The sequence below is a fragment of the Podarcis cretensis genome (assembly GCF_951804945.1).
Source record: "Podarcis cretensis genome assembly, chromosome: 4".
NCBI classification, from domain to species: domain Eukaryota; kingdom Metazoa; phylum Chordata; class Lepidosauria; order Squamata; family Lacertidae; genus Podarcis; species Podarcis cretensis.
Window position 1 is genome coordinate 85,702,591 of NC_137173.1, and position 20,277 is coordinate 85,722,867.

The 20,277-nt window shown below is 41.5% G+C and overlaps 1 protein-coding gene and 1 long non-coding RNA gene across 5 annotated transcripts in view; one reads left to right on the top strand and one right to left on the bottom strand.

Annotated features, from left to right (window-relative positions):
• The window catches only part of LOC307214364, a 67,591-nt gene that overhangs the window by 37,925 nt on the left and 9,389 nt on the right, over positions 1–20,277 (top strand). The gene's annotated exons all lie outside the window — the stretch shown is intronic.
• CLYBL (citramalyl-CoA lyase) overlaps positions 1–20,277 on the bottom strand; it is a 194,950-nt gene that overhangs the window by 30,471 nt on the left and 144,202 nt on the right. The window lies entirely within an intron of this gene.

Here is a 20,277-nt window from a genome sequence, read left to right on the forward strand (position 1 = left end):
TCATTACTAATTTTGTGGGGAAATATATACAATTACATGACTGGAAAGAATCTAATATATACTCTGCTAACAGCACAATCCTCTGTATTTCTTCTCGGAAGTGGTCCTGTTTAGTTCAATGGAACTTACTTCCAGGTAAGCATGCACAGGATTGTGATCTGAGTTGTGTCCAAAAGGGAAAACTTAAATGTCAACATTAAGAGAATATTTCCTCCAGTATACTTTCTTGTAAATACTAGCAATATCACTATTTGTATTTATTTATGCATTTTGTTGTATACACTCTCCTAACCTGCCCATACATGGACTTCTCTCCATCTTTCCATTAACTTATAACAGAAACGATGAAGGAAGAGCAGGATAATTGCAGGAGTAAAAAATCTCCCACAAAGGGCACACATGCATTCTGCTTTTACTGAAGCAATTTGAAACAAACAAATCCAAACATATATGCTCAAACTGACACACACACAAGAAAACGTTGAAGAAAAAGTAAGCGCATCTGAACAATCTTTTCCTTCTGAATAATTGAGCAGTTGCTGAAATAAAACATTTTTATTGGGCCAGAGACAGAAATTCAGACAGACTGAAAGCAAGAAAGTGCCTGGACTCTCGACTTCCTGCCAATTTCAGTTTCAAAACACAAATTCCTTCAACTTGGCAACAGCCCTTAGCAAATTCTCATTGTCAAAATGAACACTTATCAAAAGCAATTTCATTTGTGAAGAGTTTTTTATAGTACTAATAAAACTTTAAAGCTTCTGACTGATGAATGTTTTAAAGAAAGGGGGTGGGGGGAGAAAATGGATAATGGTGTTAACAATATGCAGCCATTTGCCCCCCCCCCCAAATACTTATCAAGGAAACAGGCAAACGAAAGGGAGGAGGGAGGGAAATCATCAAAGTTAGTATCCAGAGCAAAGCCAGTCAGCGAGACAACACAAAACATTAGATTTAAACCAGACGGATACCAATCCGACCTTGGGAGTAGAGGCAGAAGAGGCTGCAAAATGTGGTCCGAGTTAAACAGTGTGAGGAAACAGTAGCTTACAGTTGTCAGGATCGATCAGAATAAGGTCTCCAAGACCAGTTTAAGACAGCTGTATGGTGCACTGATTTACGAGACTAATAATTAGGATAAGTTTAGACAGAAGAAACCAATGGCCCCTCACCCGGTTAGTGTGACAGAGGGAGAAAGTTAATGACACTCAAAACAATCATCAGCTTGGAGCTACCACCCCTATATCCCCAAACACTGGCTTTAATATGTGCCCATCAGATGGATAGAGAATGGTAGTGCTTGTACATAGAATTAGGAGTGCAGCTCATTACGACATACTGTGGCTGGGAGATGGCTCCCTTTGCTTTAAAAAACCCAGCAGCGGGGTTTCTTCCAATAAGAAAAAGCAGCACATTGTGATTTAACACTCAAATAACCCTCCCTCCAAAAAATCTTATTGTGAGATTGCTTCTCATTTGCACCGAACATTACGTGACATCTTATTTGGCATAAGATTAGCCACATATCCTCCTCCTGAGACAAAGTATGCTCCGAAGGATAAAACATGCCCTATTTTACTTTGCTAAAAAGCAGAACGAAACAAGAAGCCAATGTGGTTTGATCACAAGTGGTGCTGAGCCCCCAAATGATATTTTTACAGGTGGATTTTTACAGTCTTGCTAGTTGTACCTCTGCCAAGTCTGGGACAATTCGTTTCTGCCACTGCAGTCCCCGGGACATAGCCCACACTCTTTAGGAGTGTGCTGGTCCTCTGGAACGGCTTTTTTTGGACACGTGCAGGGGGAAAGCAAGACATTTTGCTGCTTGAGTCAAAAGTGGGAGTAGACTAGGCCATGAGGCCTGCACAACTCTGTTCTCAGACTGAGGAGAGCGGCAAGAGGGCTTAAAAGGAACAATGAGAGGGCTGCTGCCTGAGGCATTCGCCTCACTTTGTCTAATGGTAGAGCTGGACCTAGTCATCTTTCCACTTTGGATCCAATCTATTTAAAATATTTTTAATTTTAATTAAAAAGCATGTTGCCCAATTAATTGAGGGCAATTCAAAGTTTAATGGAAACAATTTAACAGCTAAGCGCTGCAGCCCTACCAATCTGATACGCAGAAAGAATAGTTTTATATCGGGGAACATTTGATGATCAATTATTTTGGGCCCCCACCAGCAGTCAGAAGAATACAGCTCAGACCCAGGTTTACTGCCTTACTAAGAACTACAGCCTCAGTCTGCTGTTGTGAGTAATTTTCATAAACCAAATATGTACATCCTCTGCTACATACCTCAAAATAACCAGCCAGCAATCAAGTTACTCTCCTACTCCATATTTCAGAAGAAAAATGTGTTACTGTGAGAGATTATACGCTCTTGCCATCTGTTGGGTGGATAATAGATTTTCATAGAAACATTATATTTTAGCTCTGTCCATTTAAAGAAAATTATTATTCCTTAGCAACAAGTCCCACTATCACTTTATCAGATGCAACTTTATGTGATTTAGAAAATGTTTTTAAGCTCTAACCATAAGATTACACCGCTTCACAAGTTTGAGGATTTCAAAAGCTCCAGGTATGTTCAGCCTACATTCCTTTTTGTTATCTCCCCCTATAGATCACTCTGTATGGAGCGACTCATATGAAATGAACTTGAGAAATTCCATAGGGGGAGGCTTGAGGCTAGATCCTTCCATGTGTCATGGCTCCAAAAGCTACTTGGTCATTGGTCTTCCATTGTAAACCTGAATTGGAACTGACTTTCCACACCATCAGGAGTTTTGAATCCCCCCCTGCCCAACGTGTACATTCTAAGGTGTTTTATCCGTAAAAGTGTTGAGGTTTAGCTGCTGTGGACGAGGATGATTTGAAGCTCTTTGCTGATTTACCAATGTGGTGAACATCTTTTCATGGTCCTACTAAATTTTTTGAAATTATCTCTGCTGTTTCTATTTAAGTGAAAAAGAGGTATAGCACTATAACACAACAATACTATTTTTTTTGTATTATGGTGTTACAGTGCCTAATAGTAATAGTAATTTATTCCTATGCCACCCATTTGGCTGGGTTTCCCAGTCATAAGCATGCGATAAAACAACAACAACAAGAATTAGGGAAAGTTTCTGATCACTGCCATTATTATTATTATTATTATTATTATTATTATTATTATTATTATTATTACTCCGCCCATCTGGCTAGGTTTCCCCAGCCACTCTGGGCAGCTCCCAATACAATATTAAAAACACGATAAAACATCAAACATTAAAAACTTTCATAAACAGGGCTGCCTTCATATGTTTTCTGAAAGTCAGGTAGTTATATATTTCCTTGACATCAGATGGGAGGGCGTTCCACAGGGCGGGTGCCACTACTGAAAAGGCCCTCTGCCTGGTTCTGCCATCTTAGCAATATAGTTAAAGGTAGTTAACAATTTTTTTTGTATAAATCATTTCAAAAATATAACACCATGGGTGAGATTGAATTATTATTATTAATTAAATGTATATGCTGCCAATTGTCAAAAGGCCGCAGAGTGGATTACAAAACGGAACACAAATGTCAATATGTAACAGAATATCTATACAGTATCAAAATCAAAACAGTTATATAAGTACAATTACTATAACGAGAAATGCATAATAAAAGACATTCTCATAATAGCATCGTCATAAAAAAATATAGGAGAAGAAAATCAGCAGCAGCAGCAGCCAGCGTAACAGGGTTTTTCTTCACCTTTTCCTGCATAACCGCAAAAAATGGTTTGGAGGGGTTGTGGAACCCCCCAGAACAGCATGCAGGGGGAGAATATGACTAATAGGAGAATTGTTTGAATGACAAGCTGAAAAACTTATGCTGATGGAACAATTGCCACACTGAATTTTCCCCTATAGATTTAAGGTGTAATAGCTATACCCCCCCCCCTCTCTCTCGGCCATTTTAGTGCTATTTAAACAATTGATTAAAAAATAATGAACAAGTTCATAGTGAGAAACCCTCTGGAACAGGGTGCTGTGTTTTAATAGGGTCATTTTCTTGGCAGGTCGCTTTCCTGCACCAAATTGCTCTTTAAAAAAAGATGGCAGATCAGTGCAAGAGGCATCTATACCTGCAGACATTGTGCTGCTCTTCCATTCTTAAAAAGATGAGAGTTTCGGCATTCTGACAAAGTTGGAAGAACCACGTGGAAAACGCAAGACACACGCAGGTGTCTCGTATAAAAAGAGAGTTAATGAAAGAATGATGGTTCTGCATTTATTGATGACACAATTCTGCTGCCAAAGTTTATGCTACTGTTTTATTGGGTATATTTTCTGAATTATTGTACAGTGGCACCTCGGGTTAATAACTTAATTCATTCTGGAGTTCTCTTCTTAACCTGAAACTGTTCTTAACCTGAAGCACCACTTTAGCTAATGGGGCCTCCTGCTGCCGCCGCAGCACGATTTCTGTTCTCATCCTGAAGCAAAGTTCTTAACCCGAGGTACTATTTCTGGGTTAGCGGAGTCTGGAACCTGAAGCATATGTAACCTGAAGCGTCTGTAACCCGAGGTACCACTGTATAGTTTTTGTTGCAATGTATTTTTTTCCTGATTTTATGTTATGTTTATTGCTTATGCTTTTAAAATTTTGCAAGCCACTTAGAGGCTCAAAAATGAATAACAGTAATAGTATTAGTAGCAGTACAGTGGTATCTCGGGTTAAGTACTTAATTCGTTCCGGAGGTCCGTACTTAACCTGAAACTGTTCTTAACCTGAAGCACCACTTTAGCTAATGGGGCCTCCTGCTGCTGCCACGCCGCCAGAGCACAATTTCTGTTCTCATCCTGAAGCAAAGTTCTTAACCCGAGGTACTATTTCTGGGTTAGCAGTGTCTGTAACCTGAAGCGTCTGTAACCTGAAGCGTATGTAACCCGAGGTACCACTGTAGTAAGAATAAATTCCATACTAAACACTCACTATGTATGCACCCTTTAATATAAAGATATTTGAAACTCTCAGCTAAAAAGAGAAGAGGAGTAGCCAACCTGATGCCTTCAATTCCTATCAAACCTGATGGTCAGGGATGATGGGAGTTACAGTCTGGAGGGCACCACGTTCACTAATCTGGATAAGAAAATGTGCTCATCAACTGCTTCATTGTCAGAATATTGCTTAGAGTAGAGTGGTCTTCAGCATCTGTCACTGTAGGGAGTATAACTGAAGCATCCTTCATAGAATGCTAACAGTGAGGACTGCATCTTTCCCAACCCCCTCAAAGACACCAGAGGAAAATATTCCAATGCCTGTACTGTATAGCTACAGTTTATTTTTCCAGTCAGGGGGAAATGCAGAATATACTCTAAGGCAGGGATACTCAAGCTTTTTTCTCTAGGCCACACTTTCAGAATAAAAATTTGCGCATGCCACACCAATTTTTCATACATTTTGCAAAAATGTATAAATCTTGTGGGAAAATTGAAATGGAAGAAGCAAAGGTTAAACAATGCATGATTAAATGGGCAATTTCTTGTGTGTGTTATACAATACAGATGTAAGAGTGGGAACATATGTGGAGTAAGGGGCTAAAATTTAAATTGTGTTACAATCTTAAAGATAATTTTTGTAAAACGATGTATCGGTCTTTAAGTCCTGAGAAACTATTCAGGAATTTGCTGGAAATGTTTGCTGGAAATGCCAAGAACATGAAGGGACTTTTTATCATGCTTGGTCGACATGTAAAAAAGGCTAAAAAATATTGGATACAAATACCTAATTGATACAGCAGATTTTAAAGGTTAATACAGTTGTACCTTGGTTCTCGAATTTAATCCATTCCGGGACTCCGTTCGACTCCTGAAACGGTTCAAAAACCAAGGTGTGGCTTCCGAATGGCTGCAGGAGCTTCCTGCAGCCAATCAGAAGCTGCAGAAGCCATGTCAGACATTCAGCTTCTAAAAAAAGTTCACAAACCAGAACACTCACTTCTGGGTTTGCGATATTTGGGAGCCAATTTGTTTGACAACTAAGGCGTTCGACCACCAAGGTACCACTGTATTCAACTGAAGGCAGGGTTAATGGGCATACAGTTAGAAAAGGACTATGGAAGATTACGCCAGTAAATGACTACAGTGCTAACACCACAACATGCACAAAAATGGAAAGATACAGCCCTACCCACTACAGAAGAATGGCTGATAAAATTATTGGATCTGGCTGAGGTGGCAAAGTTAACATGTTTAATTAGAAAAAATCATTACTGACATTTGTCAAGGACTGGAAATTTATCATGGACGTTTTGTGTGAGAGAGAAAATGAACAGGCAATATCAGGATTTGAAGACTGAACATAGAATGGTTGGATTTTAACGGATGAATATTACGTGCCACTGCAGAACAGAGAGCTGGAAGTCCTTTTACTTTTTTTTACTCTTTTCAAATTTTCTTTACTTTCTCCTTTCTCCCCCTCCTTTTCTTGCTGTATCTTCTTTCTGACTTTGTTCTTTTATAGGCTAAGTAGTTCTTTTATCTTAGTACAGTGGTACCTCAACTTACGTGCACCTCTGGTTAGGTATCCTTCGGGATACGCACACGGCAAACCCGGAAGTATTTTTCCAGGTTTTGCCGTGCGTGCATGCGCAGAAGCACTCTACCGTGCCGTGCGCATGTGCAGAACAGGCACCTCCAGTTGTGAAAACCTTGGGATCCGACTGGAGCTCTGGAATGGATCCCATCTGCAACCGGAGGTACCACTGTATATTATATAAAATATATTTTGTAATGGGTTTGTATAGCTATGAATAAGTATCAATAAATAAATTAAAAAGGATACACTGGAAAACAAAAATAAACAACTCCTAGCAGTGCTTGAGAAATAACACAGAACACAACTACTTTATAATATATGATCATGGGATCTCAAGAAAGTATAAAACCATGCAGCTACATAATAACATTAATCCTTCCCAAAATATAAATATAAGTGAGCCTCTTACATATGTACCTTTGTTATGCATACAAGCTGAATAAGAGATGTGAGCTTGCATTTGTCGGGTAGTCTCATTTATATTAGGTCTAATCTGAGACAATATGTAATGAAGAATTGTAGAAGAATAGCCAATGCTCTTGAAGAGAGGCATGGATACTGTTTCTGGTTCTATATAATTTCTTAAAAATAAAAAAAGCCTAGACTATTGCTCTACTACACTGAAATGTTTAAATGCTTCTTTGCTTGTCTTTCAGTCTTTCTTCCACACTTGCATACCCTCCAACATGTCTCCGGTGAAAATAGGGATGTCAATAATAATAATAATAATAATAATAATAATAATAATAATTTATATCCCACCCATGTGACTGGGTTGCTGCAGCCACTGTGGGCAGCTTCCAACATATATAAAAACGTAAAAAGAAGAAGAAGAAAGAGAAACATTAGAAAACTTCCCTATGCAGGGCTGCCTTCAAAGGTCTAAAGGTTGTATAGTTACTTATCTCTTTGGCTTGGGGGTCACATAACTCCATACCCTCCAACATTTCTCCAATGAAAACAGGACACCCTGAGGAAAAGCGGGAAATTCTGGGATCAAATTAGAAACTGGGACTGCTTCTGTTAATCCAGGACTATCCCTGGGAAATAGGGATGCTTGCAGATTCTGCATTGGCCATCTTTTGCTGATACACCAGTGTCCTGCCACGCTCTTTGAGAACCACTGATCTAAGGCCTATTGATACTCTGGCTTAGAAGACACTTGTAGCTGCCTTATACACGTGTTGCTTCTTCTCCCACTACTACCCAGCTGCTTTGCAGTATGCATTGTAACTCTGATGATGATTTGAGCAGCTGCAGTGTTTTGCATTGGGTTGGATCCTAAATATGTAGGCCTTGATTCTGAGCACATTTACAAAGCAAAGTCAGTGGGGCTTATTTCCCAGTAAATGTGTTTAGGATTAGGACGCCAGGAATGAACTGCTAGAAAACCGAGAGAAGTTCTTAACACAAAGGCTTTTTGAGTTTGCTCACAAGCATGCGACTGGAAGGACAAGCTTCTCAGCGCAGCAAGAAAATAACCCCGAGTTCTTTGCACAAAGGGTGAGACACAGGTGTAAACGATAAAAAAAAAAAACATTTTCCTCTAATTTTTACAGTTGGCAAGCTTTTGTGTGAACTTGTGTGTTATTTATTTTCCACTTACTGTATTTACTGTATTTCATTTCTATCCCTCTCTTATTCCCTGATGAAACCCATCACAGTCAACATGGAGTTTATGGTCTTCCATCCGGGCACTGAACAGTCCAGACCCAGATCTGCTTAGCTTCAGCAAAGAGGCCTTACCACACTATTTAAGACCATTCTATTAAACTTAAGACTAAGTGCTACGCAATGGAGCAAATTAAAATTTGCGTATTCTTAAATGAATCCATGTATAGAAAAGAACAATGATCTTTCCCCTTTAAAACACTGAAGAAGTAACAGGAAATTATAGCAGCGCATCTTGTAGGACCATTATTACAAGGGCAACGAAGGAATTGCTAAATGAGAGCTTCAGCTTTTGCCAAAGTTACTCAGGAGATTCTGATTTTGCCAGTGGCTTGCTTGCACACAAAACCGGCCAAATAGAGAAAAGCATGTTGTACAGGCAGAGAGCTCTTACTGCAATAAGACCCTATTAGCATTATCTTATCCACACACAAGTTTCGGGTTTAAACCAGAATCAATGAAACCAGAGCTTTATACTCAGAGCTTACTCTGAAAAATGTTACCTGCCTCCCATTCTATAGTCAATTAAGAACCCTTACCAGGACAGCTAGAATATATTTTATAGTTAGAAGAACTGTAAATTCTCCAAACAGCTTCATAGTGCTTCATCTAGCAGATCAAATGACTGCAAGTTTAATTAATTGGGATGAGCCTATGAAAATCATCATCCTGGTTCCATACTCTATAAATGTGGAGATTGATGGCAAAGAAAATGTGAAGTATGCACATTCATCAGCACAATGTTTACTTAGAATCTGTTTGAGGGGATCCTTAAAATGCAAATTTATACCAATAATCATATTAATTCCCTCATTTTAATACCTAACTCTGAATTGATGAGAAGCTTGGGTGCCCTGTGAGGTCTGTTACTAAATGGGGGGGGGGGGGGAAACGCTGTGATTTTGGCCACATCGGCACTGCTGATAAATCAAGCATCGCTACAACGAACAGACACTGAAATTAAAAAAGGGAATATGCGTGCAGTTGGTTCAACTGGCATCCATTAAAGTTAATAACTAATCATCTTCACAAGTTACCAGCTCTGAATTATCAAATCTGCAAAGAAAACAACATCCGTCCACTTTTACACTCCAGTGGAAGAGGTGGTCCCTCGCAGCGGGGCAGCAGAGACTCGCCATCTGGAGAATAAATCGAGTGTGAAGTACAGTATAGCTTGGGACCAAGCTCCGTGGCAGCAGCTCAGCAGTTAGTTCATTAGTTCCAAACTTCTAGGGATTAGAGTAGTCTCAATTCTACTGTCGGATAGGATAAGACAGAATGCAAGATTGGGGGGGAAGTAAGTGACAACTAAGACGGAGCCCCTTAGACTCATTTATAAAACTATAAAGGATAAACAATCCTAAACAAATGCCGGCAATGCACAAATGCATTATTACAAAGTCCAAATGTCTGAATTAGCATTTTGTAAAAATAAAACAAAACAGCAATGTAGTATGAGAGGATGGGTGTAGAACTGTAAAGGGAAATACCAACCATAACCGTCATAAAGAAATAACTTGATAAAGATGTCTTTATTGAGAATTGTTTTCTGGACTTGGAACAAAAGGAGTATAGTCTCGTTTTCTGCTCTTGGATATATCACCCCGATACTTATGATTTGCCCCGCCTCACAGATGCTACAACAAAAAAGTGCCTTTATAAATACACCGTTATGTATTTGAGTTGTCTTTTCACAGGTGCTTTTCCTTCTCAACTAGAGTCTGTTGTTTTTTTTTTTTTTTTACTATATAAAATCAAGTTGCAGGGGGAAATCCAAAAGACCATTCTATTCTTCTATTGCTGTGTAGCGAAAATGAGAGAAGACACGCATGTGCAAATGAACGAAGAACAATGTTGGTCTGCACCATGTGGCTTTTGCAAGGCTGAACGCAATAAACACCAGAAAGCCCTGGACAAATTAAAAGTGCTAAAAATAATAAAGCAACCTGGATTTAAAATCTAATTTTGTTGGGGTACTTAAGGACCAATTGCTGTACAAAGCACCACCCCAAGACTGGTTAATTACAGTACCTTTCAATTCATGTAATGTTAAAAACCTGATCTAGTACTGTGGCAAGCAGATTGTAGCTTCTGCCTGATAGTTAAGGGTAACTCCATATATTTCACATGGCAGTAGAAAATTAATTACTGTAGTCGCAGCCAGAGTTAGCTGTTTTGTGACAGTACTGACATGATAAAACATGCAATTATGATTTAATGTTAGTCCCCTGTAGTGGTTTGTTTATGCAGCCTGACACTGCTGATGCTTTTGTCTCTTGTCTGTACCGGGTGCCACCATACCCTGGGCTTCAGTTTTCCTTTGTCAAAGTCAGCCTACATATTTCCTAAGGAGGGTCATTACTCTGGCAGGATTAGTTTGTGCCAAAGAGAGAACTTGGAACTTCTTTTACAAACTGTTCCCCTTCCCCAGAAATGCCAGTGTTGAAACAGGCTAGGCCAGGTCATTCTGTTTCAGGTTTTCAGGATTCGACCAGGACAGATAATCACTATTACTGTCAAAAGATACTAAACAGAGGGGAGAATCAATGAGGAACAATTTGTCTATAAATTTCTTCTGGAAAAATGTAGTGAAACAGAGTTTGTGATGGTTATTTCCTATCCTCCCTGTTGTTCCAAACTGGAGACCTTGCCCCAAGGGAATATATATATATATATATATATATATATATATATATATATATATATATATGTATGTTACAGACTCCGCTAACCCAGAATAGTACCTCGGGTTAAGAACTTTGCTTCAGGATGAGAACAGAAATCGTGAGGCAGTGTCGCGGCGTCAGCAGGAGGCCCCATTAGCTAAAGTGGTGCCTCAGGTTAAGAACAGTTTCAGGTTAAGAACCGACCTCCGGAACGAATTAAGTTCTTAACCCGAGGTATCACTGTACAATTCGTTAAGGGATTCAATATTATCACTTGTGGGTTGAATTGGGACAAAGGATTTTTTTTTTTTAATCACACTACAGGTGTTAATTGGCTTACCAATGACAAGATGTCTGTGTTATAAACAACTTGCTCTTTTGTGAATGGCATTGTTAATAACATAATTATACTTTTCTGCATTCCTTTTCCTTCTAACATCACTGTTTACAAACCCCACCCCCCAAGGCTGAGGAAGGGGTGTGTGGTGGGTACGGGCCGCCCCAGGTGTCACCACTGAGGGGGTGACAAAATGCCAGGCAGCACTCACAGCGGGGCTTGCAGCACGCCGGAGCCATCCGTCTCTCCTGGGAGTGACGCGGTGGCTTGGCTCTGTGCTGTCCAAATGGTCTGCCTGCTTCCTCCCCCCCAGCTGTAGGGCAGCTGAATGGGAGGAGGCAGGCAGACTCTGAAGGCCCTGTAGTGCTCCCAGCCCCCATGGGCGGCTCACCGCGCCCTCACCCTGCCCCTATGGGCAGCTCACCCCGCCCTTAGGCACACTGCCACAGGCACCTGAACGGCTTCCTCCCCCACTGCCTCCCCCCACATGTGTTCCCCATGTAAATCAGGATAATACTTCATGCAGTAGATGATGTGGACTGTAGTCCACAGAACCTTATGCTATAATACATTTGTTACTGCTTCAAGGTGCCACAAGACTATTGCTTTTGCTGTACCATTCACACTACCATAGCTACGCCTCTGGGAATTCTTCCATTTGGTTGCTTACTCTTACAACTTTCAAGTCCTGAATTTTGTTCAGCAGCAGGGTAATAGGTGGCTCTTCCAAAATCATCACCAGACTAAATCAATCTTCCATATGGTTTTTATTAAAACCTCCTCTCTCATTTCTCTCATACTTCAGTTAGTTACATCATCCATATGAATTCTTTTCACAGTTTTGCTTGCGTTAACTTCTTCTTCCCCCCTTTTAAAATAGTAAGACACACAGTAATAAACCACACCGAGTAAGAATGGAATAAAAGAGAGCCCCCCCTCCTCTATGCGTATGCCACTGACACAGGGAGGTGGAACACAAGTGTAATGACGTGAACTATGCTGAACTACACATTACTGAAGGAAAACGACATGCGGCTGTTGTTTTCAATGGCAGTTCTGCTTTTTTTTTTGCAACGTCATTCCAGAAATTAATTTTGGAAGTTGGAACTGGTAGCTTTCTCTTACAGAGATATCCATTTTCCAAAACACAGTACAGTGGTACCTCAGGTTACATACACTTCAGGTTACATACGCTTCAGGTTACAGATTCCGCCAACCCAGAAATAGTGCTTCAGGTTAAGAACTTTGCTTCAGGATGAGAACAGAAATCGTGCTCCGGCAGTGGGGCAGCAGCAGGAAGCCCCATTAGTTAAAGTGGTGCTTCAGGTTAAGAACTGTTTCAGGTTAAGAATGGACCTCCAGAACGAGTTAAGTACTTAACCCGAGGTACCACTGTATTGTGTCTTCATCTGTAGCCCCTGCCTTTCCCGTGTTTGACCAATTTTGTGTGAAAAACGGACTATTGTCAGAATCAAGAATCCTAGAGTACCTTCAACAATACTTCAAAAAGCTTAAGTTCTCGTTTAGCAGATTCTTCGTTGCCTTTATAATGGCCCCACAAGATGTCCTACTTTAATGAGTTCCTCAGTGCCTCTGACAGCCTGAGCCTCCATCCACCTCCATTGCAGGCTACTCTTGTTTGAACTGTAAGCAGGGATGCCAGGGCCACAGTGTCGGGGCACTGCCAGCTCCCAAGAGCATGGACTTGATGGGGCCTTGATGGGAAGGGTATCTCCTACACAGGTTCCCAGGACATGGAGGGGACTAGCAGGAGCTGGCTCCCTCTAGTGGGGACTCCAGGACAGCCTCTATAAAGAACACACCACCCAGAGACCCAGTTAATTCCAGGAACTCAGACATGTGACTCCTTGCCATATTCCCATGTGCTACTCACCCCTCATCTCCTCTGGTCCCCAGGGACACAAAAGTGGTAAACCATGATGGAAGCATGAGATGGAACCCTTCACTAAGCTCCGCCCCTGAGGTTCAGAGACATTTTTCTCATGTACAGGCATCTCCCCCCTTTACGTGCGGTCGACTTGTGCATGACCGTATACATGTGTGGTGCTGAGCATAAACAAAGAATTCAATTCAAACCCAGAAATGGTAGGACAGACCTGGAAAGTCCTTGTAACTTGAACCTCCCTGGAGACCGGAGAGGACCTCAGCAAGGGGGAGGAAGCCCCAAAGAGACTGGAGCCGCAGTGGGGCTTTATTTACACTGCTCAGCCTCCCTGCCTAATAGCTGATGTGCAGGGTAGTGTTGTAGCTGCAGCCACGTTCCTGCACATTGTTCAGCCTTCTGCCAGCTCAAGTGCTTAAATTCTGGTTGTGAATATTTTTGGATACAGTATTTTTGGTCTGGATTGAAGAGAGCGTGACAGGGCATTTAAAGAGTGTTTGGAGGGTGCTCTCCAATTTTCACAATTTCACTTATGTGTGTGGGGGCCCCAGAATGTAACTCCTGTGAAGGGGAGGGATGCCTGTATTTCCAGAATCAGGCCCACCACTGATGAACCAGGATCAAGGCCTCCTATAAGAATGCTCAGTTTGTACTTGGACGAACATCTGTAATGCAAACTTTTAAGTGTGACATCAATCTAGTGTGTCAAACACAAGAGAAAAGTTCTCTTCTTATTGGTCTTGTAATTACCTCTTGTATTCTCCGAAGAAGCTGAAATACAGCTACAACTCTAAGCCTTCTCTCCCTCACCCTCAGTATTGCTTTATCAAGCACTTGTGTCTCTTTTCAAGCTCTGTATCTCACTGCAGGGCCCCAGAACGAGGACCACAACCATGTCTATGTTCTGTCCACAACTGCACCTTTGCCACGGAATAGTTTAGTAGTAATAAACATTGTCGAATGAACAGACACCAGCAAGGAAAAGCAATGGCACAGATCCAGTTTTGGTCACATATAAGAACAGGTGCCCCCAAACAAGGATGCATATTCTTATACATTTAAAAAGACCTACAAACTGCTTAACATTAGAAATACCAAAGTATGTACAAGAAAAATAAAAATACACCACATTTCCACACTAATAATTTCACACATTCAGAGATTAGAAGTGCGCTTGACCAACAAAACCCCCTGTAATCAGAAAAGTAGTCAGCATGTACCAAAAATAGTATTATTGAATGAAGAATGTTCCAATTAGTAGGTGCCGCCACAGTAAAGGCCCTGCTAATTCAAATCCAAAGGAAGAAACTCAGGGCAACACTTTTGAGTTCTTGCCAAACAACCAGTACGCTGCAAATACTTCAGTTTGAAGGCTGTTGTTAAATAATCTCTGTTCAAGTTCACATGCCTCCTCATCCCTTTGTGCGATGTTGTCAATGTATGCTTTCCCTAGCTCCAGGGCCATCTCACCCATAAGGCCGGGTAAGACAGTCGCCTCGGGTAGCAGGTAGGAAGGGCAGCAGATCCAGACTCCAAGGAGCATGCGGTTTCCTACCTCCTGCTCTGCAGCTGCTGTGGGATATGTCTTGTTTCCTCACAAGTCTACTGCTAAATGGCAGAAGTGCACAACATTGGCTCATGCGCCCATCTTTTCCCTTCCCCATATGATGTCCCCCTTTTAAAAAAATCATTAACTGCCTGACTGTTCACTTGTTCATCTATGTGCGTATCTCCTTATAAAGAAAATATTTATATATATATATAAAAATGCAAATTTTTCCTGTTGACAGAGTCAACTAATCGTCACTATGTATAGCTAGGTTCTCTTTCAAACTTTCAGGACTGCTTCCCCCGCCAGGTCAATCCTGGAGAGGAAAAGAGACTTTTAGACTTCATTTTTAGAGGGGCTATTCCGAAAGTGGCTCCACTTCGCTAAACATCTTACCTTTTGTCTTCTTCTCTCAATTTGGTTCAACTCATTCAATTTGAAAATTGCTTCCCACAGAAAATAATAATAATAATAATAATAATAATAATAATAATAATAATAATAATCCTGAAGTGAATTACAGCAACGTACAATATTGTTATAGGTTTCATTTGGGCAGGAGAGACCCCAATAAATTAAGGAATCTCAGAATCTAGCTAATATCTGGAGATAGGAAGGGAAAGTGTAGAACTGTGCTGGACAAGGAATCCCTGGCAAACCAGCCTAGCTGGGTTTGTTGTTTAGTCGTTTAGTCGTGTCCGACTCTTCGTGACCCCATGGACCAGAGCACGCCAGGCACTCCTGTCTTCCACTGCCTCCCGCAGTTTGGTCAAACTCATGCTGGTAGCTTCGAGAACACTGTCCAACCATCTCGTCCTCTGTCGTCCCCTTCTCCTGGTGCCCTCCATCTTTCCCAACATCAGGGTCTTTTCCAGGGAATCTTCTCATGAGGTGGCCAAAGTAGCTGGGTTACTTAAGAGCAAAGCCATTAGCCCATAAAAGGAAGGGTCTCAGGACTGTGAAAAACAGGGGTTGCCAACTGACAGGGAGGGTTGGGCTGTGACAGGAAAAAGCGCCATTTTACAGGAGGGTTGGGTTTTGGGGGAGAGGTGTGCTGGGAAGAGGAAGGAGAACAAAGGTCAGACTTGCATGAGTTGCTGTGCAGGTCAGAACTCCACACAGGGGCTAGAAGTCAGGACCATCTTGGCTGCTGGCCAGAGAGGCTACAGCCGAGAGACCGGGAGCCATGCCTGACTGCTGCTTTAGACCCAAGCTTGCTGAAGCTATGAGAGGGGCAACGAGACGCACTCTTGGGGTATAACGTTCTGCACTCCCTCCACTGCAGACTTGCAGGTGTAAATGTGTGTTACTGAACCATGTTTCTTAAAGAAACTAGGCTCCATTTTGCTTCAGTCTTCCCCACAGAAGCATAGCCCAGGGTGAATGCCCAGAACCCCTGGGATTTCAGGTCGCTTGTGGAGATTGGGATAGCCTGTAATAATATATACATAGTAAAAAAATCCTAAGAAGCCCAAACATACTGAATGTGTTCATCTACGAAAGCCCACCTAATGACAGAAAAATATCATGACTTCCATCCCGTTTCTACTTGATCTTAGCCAGACTTGGGGCAACTCAATGAACCTAGGAGCATCTTATAAAGGCCTCTCACTAAATATATTTAAAGCACTTTAACAGTCATGGCTTTTCCCTAAGAATCCTGAGAACTGTAGTCTATCCATCAAAGAGCTACAGCACCCTTAAAAAAGGGAAAAGAAAAGTCCCCATGATTCTTTGGAGATAGCCCATGTGGTTTTAAAGGCATGGTGTGGCTGTAGCCCAACCCTGGAGAACTCAGTTTCTGTTCCGTGGGTAAAAACCTGCAGCAGAACCATATGAGTTAATCCGCTCTCAGTGAAGAACTCAACCCTGTACCTCTTCACCCTTATTCATTTTCGCATTGCAGTGATACGTGATAAATACGCTTCCTAGGAAACGTTCCTTTCAAAAGGGAAGTGTGCTTCTGGGACACTCAAGCAAAGATCTTCCCACTCTTGAGCACTGCTGTGTGCTCTGAAGTTTGACAGTAATGTGTAACAGAAGAAGAAACAGAGTTAGCAAAAATATACCCTGACTCTCTTTCTCTCCCTGCCTTTCCCAGTTTCTTGCTTGAGCTAATAACTTTCAAAGAGGTCTGCAAATCTTGGATAACCTTTAAAATCAGGTGGAAAATGTAACCTTCCCCCACAAATAAATGCTTCATACCATTTCTGACCCAGGGCCCCCCAGGAAGAAGAAAACAGTTCTGCATGTTTTCAGTAAGGTCCAGTTTGAAAGAGGGCAGAATGGTCTCTGAAGTATACCAGTCAGTGCTGACATAAAACTTACAATTATCTTATGCAGATGTGCAAAAATTTCAAATGGCTCATATCAATTATGAAGAGACATCAGGAAGAGGCATCATCACTTCCTCCAGAAGCTCTTGTCTAAGTGCCTGTGAGAACAGGGTCTCACACCAAATGTAAACAAACTGTGAAAACGACTCTATGAATTGTACGCTGTATGTACTTTTTTTGTTACACAAGAATTTTTTTAAAATAAAAACTAATTAAAAAGAAAAGCATACTGAGTGTCCAAAGTCTTCTAAATGCATGCACACAAAAGTTATTTTTTGCTAGCTCTGTTCATTCAGTAAAACTCTCATCGATTGCTGTGAACTGTTTTGACCAGACCAGCGTTTTGGTCTGGTGAAGAACTTCCCTATTTGGGTGAATTCTCTTGATTGTTTCTTGCAAACATTTCATGTGGTCAGTCCTTTTCCCTATCCAAATTGAAAATGCTTTCTTTTTTCAGGGTGTTTGTTTTGCTGCCTATAGTTGAACTTCCAAGAAGCAGGGTGGGTTCAGTGCACTGAAACCAAACCATAAATCTCAGAGAGCAGACCCTCCAAATGTCCCTATTTTCCAGTGACAGTCCCAGATTTACAGAAGCCATTCTGGTTTCTGATTTGATCCCAGAATGTCCTGTTTTTCCTTAGGAAATCCCTAATTTCATTGGAGCAATGTTGGAGGGTATGGAAGAGGACGTTCCCCAGGGCTTTTTATCAGCCAGAACTCGCCGGAACTCAGGTGGGCAGCATTGCCATTCTAAGAGAACGACGGAAGCGTTCATTGTGAGTTTCGGCATCTCTTTTTCTGGAAAAGTAGCAATAGACATTCCTATTTTCATTGGAGAAATGTTGGAAGTATGAGAGAGCAATATGAAAATGTGCAGGCACGCAGCACCCTCAGTGCAGTTACACCAACTCTGCAAGCTGAGGGTGAACTCTTATGAAAACACTAAGCTTTTTCTGTTAAGGAAGCTAAACAGGAAAGGAATGAGCTTTGCACAGATTAACACTGCCAGCATCAGCACTCATCAACCCCACCAATGGTGATATGGGGGAGGGGAATGGCTAAATTGGCAAACAAACAAACAAACAAACAAACAAACAAAACCTCCCCTGCTCCACTGATGGAGCTTCCCTTGGATCAAAGAGCCTCCCATTTGTGGGGGACATACAACCCTGAGCTGGGTAATTGTTGGCATCTGTCTGTCTCAAGAGAAAATGGAGTGTGCCTCCAGGGAAGAAGTCATACCGCATAGTGACTTCTATGGGGTGCAGTGCAAGCCTGGACAGTGTATATGGAGGTTCTGGGTTGCCCATAGGAGATTATCTCATCCATCACTACTGGCGACAGGTTAATAATATCTGTGATGTCACTACAGCACATTCCCAACATGCCTCATTTTTTAAAAAGTAAAATGAAGGATGTATGCATAAATCAATATATACTTTGCTTTTTTAAAATTGCAGTTTCAAACAGGAAGAAGCCTGCCTAAAGTATGAGGGGAGAAATCAAACATCTAAATCAGCATTCAGCTCACTGGTATCTATTGCCCTTCCTGCGAATTGCAAGTCTGGACTCATTACACCACAGCTGAAAAACCATTGTGGCTGTTTCTTTAACATGATGCCAGTCTTCACTCTGAGATTTTATCAGGCATTTTTCTGCACCCCTTTCAAACATATATTTGCAGAGATAAAGGCCAGAAATCAGATTTTTTAAAAAAATTAAAAAAAGCAAACACAAAACCAAACCTGAGATCCTTCAGACCCTGTATTCTAAACACCAATATCTGCATTTGTGCAAAGGGATCCCGGCACTGTGAAGCACAAACAGCCTAGGTTTCAGTGTATCATCCTTGTCTCCTTCCTTTACAGCATTTTTATATCACTGTAGAACAGAATATTGACAGAAGAGAGAAAAACACCTCCTCCCTGCAGAGTTGCAATCTATTCCGACTGCATTTTTCAGCTGCTACACATGTGACCTAAAAGCTCAGTTCAGCTCCGTTTATTTGATGCTTTCTGTGCTGCTGGTCTCACAGGTTGACAATGCTTGCAAGATCCACACTTTTAATTATTTTCTGGTGCAGCAGCCATTGAGTCTGCTTGTTCAATCAATTTAATTTTCAGCGGCTCACTAAGGCTGAAAGTCCTTGTCATTTTACTGTAGGGGTTTCTTTCATTCAGCATTGCCCCACTGCCTTTCCTGGGCACTCTCACATTCCAGGAAAGCAGGCAGAGACCCAAAAACGTCTCGTTTCCATCCTGCCATTCTGTCTTTTGTATTCCCAGGCAGCTTCCCTTCCTTATTTAGCTTCTGCTATTTTGCTTTCAGCGAAGCTAGGCAAACAATTTATCAAAGTGTTTTTGTTTGTTTTTGCCATTTCCCCCCTTGCCTCCAGTCGGTGTTTGCAAAGCATTTAACACTACACTAGGCGGGTTAATTTACTGTACTGGTAAAAAAAACCAGGCTATTTGGAGTGTCTCGCAACACTGACATGTTTTCAGCTTGAAAATCAGATGTCTCCATCCCAAAGAAAAGAACTCTTGCCAAAGCTTTGTTTATACTGCTGCCAGGTGCAAGCTGGCACAACCGTGATAGTGACACATGAACATTAAACAGTTTGAAAAAAAGGGATGCTGCAAAATGAAATCCATATCCCACTTTGTCACTAGAGAATCAGGTTTTAAAATATCCTACAACACTGAGTGCAGAAAATCATCCCAGCTTGTGGCCACTTTTTATGGTCTCTTCTTATTGGTTTCTAAGATCCAGCTTCCTTCATTGGACAAGTATTTCTATTGTTCCATGCACCTTGGTAGAAGGACCTCTACTCTGCTGTTGCAGGATAGCAAAATACTTGACGCCATTGCAATTATCCCTGCTGATTATGCATCTCCCAACACGTTTTGAGGTAAAGAAGCAAGCCTTCCCAGTCTCATGGTTTCCTACTCTCTTTCCTCAATCTTGGTCCCAAGGAGCCCAGAAACAGCTTCTCCAGACCGATTCCCATTCATTTTTCTCCACCCAGCCCCCAAGTGCCCCACGTCTTACTGTCATAGCACTTGGGAGTTAAATTCTCTCCTCTCCCTCCTCTCTCAAGTGAAATGAGCCATAAATTTAGGAACTATTCCTACTGTAAATACCATACGGAGCTTCACTTGGTTAGCACACCAATCCACATGCAAAGAATACAGATACTTTCACATTAAGCTATCTCAAGTCAAAGTCTTAAAACAAGCCCAGCAGT